Source organism: Nicotiana attenuata, chromosome 6 (assembly GCF_001879085.1).
Source record: "Nicotiana attenuata strain UT chromosome 6, NIATTr2, whole genome shotgun sequence".
NCBI classification, from domain to species: Eukaryota; Viridiplantae; Streptophyta; class Magnoliopsida; order Solanales; family Solanaceae; genus Nicotiana; species Nicotiana attenuata.
Window position 1 is genome coordinate 83240837 of NC_031994.1, and position 7204 is coordinate 83248040.

At 33.8% G+C, this 7204-nt stretch overlaps 1 non-coding gene across 1 annotated transcript; it reads left to right on the forward strand.

The window, feature by feature from the left end:
- TRNAR-CCU lies at positions 3509-3581 on the forward strand. Its single transcript has one exon. It is a non-coding gene; the product is annotated as a tRNA-Arg (tRNA).

Consider the following 7204-nt stretch of genomic DNA (forward strand, 5'->3'; position numbering starts at 1 on the left):
GTTTTCAATTGAGCAGAAACCTATATATGAGTTGTATAACTCATTCCCTACCAAGATGTAGTAGTAAGGTTAGAAAGACTTTATTAGGGAGTAGACAAAAAGGGGGAGATATATACATAATTATGTTGCTTAATGCAAAGACAGCTCCCTGCTGGGGAATTCATGTTAAAGTTACTTCAACATACAACACTATCATGAAGCTGCCAATCCAACCACTTACTCCCTCCGGTCCATAATAAGTGACCAATTTGCTTTTTAATTTTGGTCCAAAATAAGTGTTCATTTATATAATCAAGAAAGAATTCAATTTGTTTTTACAAGATTACCCTCAAGTACATATCCCTAAAAAGTTTTCTTACTCCTCACATTAAATATTTAATTAAAGGTAGTTTAGTCATACTAGGTATTTTTGTATAGAATGTAATATTTTCTTAATGGGCGTGCCAAAAGCAAATTGGTCACTTATTATGGATACCTTTTTAGAATCTATGCAAAATCTACTAGCTAGTCTCTCCTTAAATTGATTATTTGGTGCTTTTTCTATTAGATGAGTACTAACATGAATATCAAATCATTCAATTTTTATAAGTTGTTGAAATATCATTATTGATACAAACATTGTAGCTAGTTTACATGCTTAAATTGCCTCTTGGTAGGGATTTTCAACTAGAGTAGAGTTTCTCCTTTTTATTCGCTAACAGTTAATTAGATTATTTTAAAATAACTCTGGACTGAAGAGTCACATTGTGGTATAGCCCGGAAATCTAGGATTGTACTCTTTAACTTCAATAAATACATCATATGTGTTTTCACATAAATTTTAGGAGTATCACTAAACACTAATTAATTCCTCCTTCCCGTCCATAATAAGTATTCCCTCCGGTTCAAAATAAGTAATTTTTTGGATGTTTTTACACAGATTAAAAAATCCACCTTTTAGCATTAATTAGCAATGGAATTGACCATATTAACCTTTACTATCTCACATAAACACTCCTAACACATATTCCAACACTATTTACTCCAAGGACAATATAGGAAAAAAATAATTAATTCATTATTGAAATCTGGAAAAATCACTTATTTTGGACCACAACAAAAAAGCCAAAAAGTCACTTATTTTGGACCGGAGGGAGTAACCAATTTGCTTTTTTATTTTGGTCCAAAATAAGTGTCCATTTATATAATCAAGAGAATATTCAATTTATTTTTACAAAATTATCCTTATGTACATATCCCTAAAATGTTTTCTTACTCCTCACATTAAATATTTAATTAAGGGTAGATAGTTTAGTCATACTAGGTATTTTTGTACAGAATTTAGTATTTTCTTAATGGGCGTGCCAAAATCAAATTGGTCAATGTGTGTATATATACACACACACACACACACACACACACACACAAAATAGACTATCACTATACAAAAAATATACATAATAGACTGTCACGGTACAATTTATATACAATAGACTGTCACTATACAAAATAGACTGTCACAATACAAAATATATACTAAATAGACTATCACTATACAACATATATACAAAATAGATTGTCACTATACAAAAAATATACAAAATAGACTGTCACCATACAAAAAATATACAAAATAGACATTTCGAGCTATTAGATGTAATATGTTTGGGCCGAAAGGGATTTCGTGTAAGTGAGAAAAAACAGGGAAAATTTTAAAAATAGCCAGATTTACAACTGGTCATTCAAAAATAGCCCAATTTCAAAAGTAATCGAAATTTAGCCACTTTTGATCTAAAGATAAATCTGAGCGAAAACACTGTTCAAAACCCGGAAAATACGCCTGTATATTATCCTGGAGTTCCAGCATAAGTATACTTGCACTCCAGCATATTATACTGGAGTTCCAGGATAGTATGCTGGAACTCCAGCATAATATGATGGAGTTCCAGCATAAATACACTAGAACTCCAGCATAATATACTGGAGTTCCAGCAAGTATATTGGTCCAGTATAATATACTGGAGCCAGCAAAGTACACCGGTCCAACATAATATGCTGGAGTTCATACACAAGTGCACCGAACTCCAGTATATTATGCTGGACCGGTCTCTATTGCAGCAAAACGGTGGCTATTTTTCATTGACTTGGTAAACGCTGACTATTTTTGATTGACCAGTCCGAAAACTGGCTATACCGTGCTATTTTTACGAAAAAACATGGGCTATTAAAATTTTGAGGGGTTATAGAGGGTAGTTTTGTCAATTAATTATGCAAGTATTACAATGCAAAGATTGCTTATGTTGTGATTACTAATGATAAACTTACTATAATAATGGAATAATTGTTATGTGTGGATTGATTAGTAAGGATCATTTTATTTTAACTTTTAAGTTATACATGAATCCTTATTTCACCTTCTATACCGCAAACAAATTCCCGTATAATTTATGCAAGTATTATCAATGTGGAGTTTAATAAGACCAATCAAACCCGGTGGAGCTCTCTATGGTGACCTTTTAGCTGTCTTATTTCTGGGTTTTACTCTTCTTTGATCGGGTGAAGTGCACCAATAGTCATTTTTAAGCCCGCTATTTAAATATATTCACAATTTATAATATATTTAAAGATTAATTAATTCACCCAAACTTCAGGACTAAATATCCTAAATTTGAAAATAAGGACTGAGTGTCCTGAATTTGTGAACTACTAATTTAAAATTTAGGACATAAGATTCGAAATTCTGGACACGGTTTTCGAACTTTAGGACACAATGTCCTGAAGTTTGAACTTTGAGGTTTAAACTCTAGGACGTTGTGTTCTGAAATTTGAGCGAAATTGACTAATCTTTAAATACATTGTAAACTATAAATATATTTTAAACAACATACTTAAAAATGGCTACTTGGTTTCATTTCCACTCTTTAATTGCCATTAATTTTAGCTGTAGTTCTAAGAGCTCTTATTCTTAGGCATAAGTTTGGGTAACAGTTATTTCTGGCCTAACTGGTGAGGACAGAAGTGACCTTTCGAATAAAGTGAGTTGAGGATGTTGTGCCTAGGTTTATTGGGGAGTGGGGTGATGTTGTTATCACTTTAAAAAGTTGGTACTCCCTTCATTTCGTGTTATGTGATGTTATTTAATTAGACACGAAATTTAAGTTTTTTTTTATAGATTTGTAGTATATATATATAAATTATTTATGAATATAAAATGAATCTTTTTTTTTGAAATATATTAATTAAGAAAACCACCGCATCACACAAATTAGGACAAATGTGTTATTCTTTTTGGATCAAATTAAAAAGGAAAATGCATCACATAAATTGAGACAGATGGATTATTAATTAAGGTGGACTTAAGAAGGGCTTGCAATTTAGAGAAATTGGCAAGTATTGTCTTAAGAGATAACTACCCTCTATAGCCCCTCAAAATTTTAATAGCCCATGTTTTGTCCCACTTACAGAAAATGGCCCTTCGGCCCAAACATATTGCACCTAGTAGCCGAAAGGAATGAGCATGACAACACAAGCGCCTGTAGCTCAGTGGATAGAGCGTTTATTTCCTAAGCAGAAGGTCGTAGGTTTAACCCCTACCTGGCGCGATAGAGCAACCCTTTTTTGCCTTTTTAAATTGTATTTTGTACTTCTGGATCTGATAAGTATTAGCTAAGAATTGAATGAAATATGTAATGCAGGTCATATACGAAATGTCTATTTTGTATATTTTTTGTATAATAACAGTCTATTTTTGTATATTTTTTGCATAGTGACAGTCTATTTTGNGTGACAGTTAATTGTATATAAATTGTATAGTGGCAGTCTATTTAGTATATTTTTATATAATGATAGTCTATTTTGTACATATTTTGTATAATGACAGTCTATTTAGTATATTTTTTCTATAATGACATTCTTTTTTGTATATATTTTGTATAGTGACACTCTATTTGTATATAAATTGTATGGTGACAGTCTATTTGTATATAAATTGTATAGTGACAGTCTATTTTGTATAATTTTTGTATAATGACAGTCTATTTTGTAGATATTTCAACTTTTTGCATAATCATCTCCTCTGTTCTTCCTCTCATTGAGAAACCAACCACCGGTGTCCATGGCCTCACAGTCGCCGAAAATGGTAACAAGATCGCCGGAGTTTTAAATTTTTAGCCAAAGATCTTCAAAATATTATCTACATATTCACAGAAACTATAAGAGAAAATCAGAGAAAGAAGACAAGGCTGTCTCTCTCGTTGCCTTACGCTACACACTGCTCCTCTCGCTTTCCTCTTCTTCCCTATAGGGTGCTGCTACTGATTTTTACTAGTCACCGCCGGAGTTGACCACTGGAACGGTATTACCCCCATCGACGGCGACTGTTCCATGCTATTGATACGCCATTCCTCTCCTCCTTCATCTCTATTTCTTTTGTTTTGATGTTGTTTTAACGGGTAAAAGTTCATATCTTCTTAGATCTGGCCGGTTCTGGAATTTTCTGGCGTTCTGCTGTTGTTTTAACGGGTAAAAGTCCAGATCTTCTTAGATCTTGCCGGTTCTAGGATTTTTCGGCGAGGGAATTGGGTCAGTGAGGTTTCCGGCTAGCAGTTGTTATTATTTTTAGGCTATGACTTGTATGGGTCAATTTGTGACTACCGGATGTTATTTGTTTGGCCCGATGGACTATAAATGAAGTTCTCTCGTCTTTTAATGGCTAGAGAGCCTGCTGTTTTGAAGGAGACTGGGCCTAAAGAGACATGAAAAATGGGGTTTTTGTTGTGCTCTTACATTGTCCACTATTGACTGAGGTATGTAAAGTTTTTGCAAAATTGAAAACTTACAACGGAATATTTTTGGAATTTTTACCTCCTATAGCAAATGTTAATACCTTATTTATTTTAAATAAATACCATTTTTAAAAATTATATTCTATAGATACCTTTTAATGTTTATAGCAAAATATCTAATTTTGGTTACCTACCCCTAAGCCACTAAATACGCTATTCAGTTACACTATTTTCTTTCTCTCTCTACTTTGATACATGCCATTCTCTTCCCCCATTCCCTGAAAATACGATGCTCAATCTCAAAATTCCTCTCAACCACATTACCTACCATTAGTCAAAAATCCAACGCTCTCTCCTCTCTTATCTCTCTCTAGGGCGACAATCTGATATGCTACACCTGCGCAAACAACTGCCTTTGTAGTTTGGAAATCAAGGACGATGCCTTATTGGATGGCTTGCAAGAAGACATATTTTGATTAGATTCGATAGATATGATGACTATGTTCTTGCAGCGGCTAAATCTGTTAACTACATATCCTTGAATGGGAAAGAAAATCAGTTTAGGTTATTTCCATGGGCATGGACTATTGGATTTAACCCTAAAAAAGAGACTTCAAGAGCCTTTGTTTGGATCTCCTTTCCGAATCTGCCTTTGTTTGGATCTCTTCAAAATATACAAGGATTCAATTTGTTGATGATAAAACTGGGAAGGTTATCGAGCATGTCCAGAAATTCAATTTGGGGCTGCGCAACTTGGTTTTCTGCTAATATATTTCAATGTATTTTCAATATATTTCATTGTATTCATTGTCTAATTTTTTCATTGTAATTCAATGTATCTCGCTGTATTTTCATGTATTTCATTATTTTTTCATTGTAACTCAATGTATCTCGCTATATTCTATGTATTTCATTGTATTCACTGTCTTTTTTTACATTGTATTTCAATATATCCCGCTGTATTCTATGTATTTCATGGTATTCACTGTCTTGCTATATGCCATGAATTTATTCATATATATTTTTTAATTAATATAATTTATGTATTCAGATATATTATATAATTTCTCTGAAGATTGCTAAGTTTTTTGGGTATTTTTCGGTTGAGAATCTTTTTTATAACTGAAAATACAAAATTTGTGTGTTGTAATTGAATTTGTTGAGTTATATTAGGAGTCGATTATGTTAATTGATTTACTTTCCGTTTAAAAACATTGTAATCCCCTGTTTTACGCCGTGAATGTCACGCCCCAAACCTGGGGAGGCGCGACCGGAACCCGGTGCCACACTGGCCCGAGCGAACCACTCTGCAACCTTTTTTTTTCTTTCTTTGTAATTATCATGGGCCAACATGGCCACAACTCGTAATTGTCACACCTCCTTTTTTACACACCTAACCCGAAGGATAAGTGTATAAGGGAGTTTTTCCATTTAAAGTGACATTATTCGAAATGGGATTATTTATTTGATTTTTAGAGTCGCCACTTGGGATAGGACGGGCTTTTGGTGTCCCAAGTCACCGATTTAATTTAAATCCCAGATCGAGGAATATTTCGACTTCCCAATTGGAGTCTGCGAACCAGAAATTCTGTGTAAGGAATTCTATTGACCCGAGGGAAGGTGTTAGGCACCCTCGGATCCCGTGGTTCTAGCACGGTTGCTTAAATTATTATAAATGGCTAAACGTCTGGTTTTATACACATTCCTACCTATAATGCAATTTTTGAGATTATTTACCGCTTTAATTATTTTTTACGAAAGTGAACGCCGTTTAAGAGCGTGCTTTTGGATCACGTCACATGAAATGCACCCGGATCCTCAACACCTCTTATTCAACGTTTTGGGATTTGGATTTGGGTTGCATGAAATGCACACCCGAGTTTAGGAAGGTGAAATTATTAAATAACACGCCTAAAGCAACTAGCGTGTTGATATCTTTGCGGGAAGCCATGGAAATTTGCTAAATGGCTTACCCGATTTCTAAAATATTTTAACATAGTATTTAATGAGGGCCCCGCAATTTATATGTTTTATGCGGCGAGGCTCGTCTCATGTTTTATTTAAAGGCCATCCTAAAAGAAACTATGATTTTCTATTACAGTGTTGTCTCTAAAAGGGCCTTAATTAATTCGCATTTATAAATTCGGGCCTCAAGTTCAAGTCCGAATTCAAACAAAAGGGAGGACCCTCTTAATTTGAACCCGCTACTTAACTCGAAAACCTAAATTTATATTTGCAAATTAATCCCCATCTTCCTAATATAGTTTAAGGGATTTTTGGGCTTATAACAATTTTGGGCCTCAGCGTGCGCCTCACCCACAAGAACTCAAATTATAATTAAAGGATACCAATTCAACAAATAATGGGCCGATCTTTTTCACTACTGGACTGAATTCTGATTTTAACGCAAAACAAGTACTACCGGAAATTTCTGATTTTAG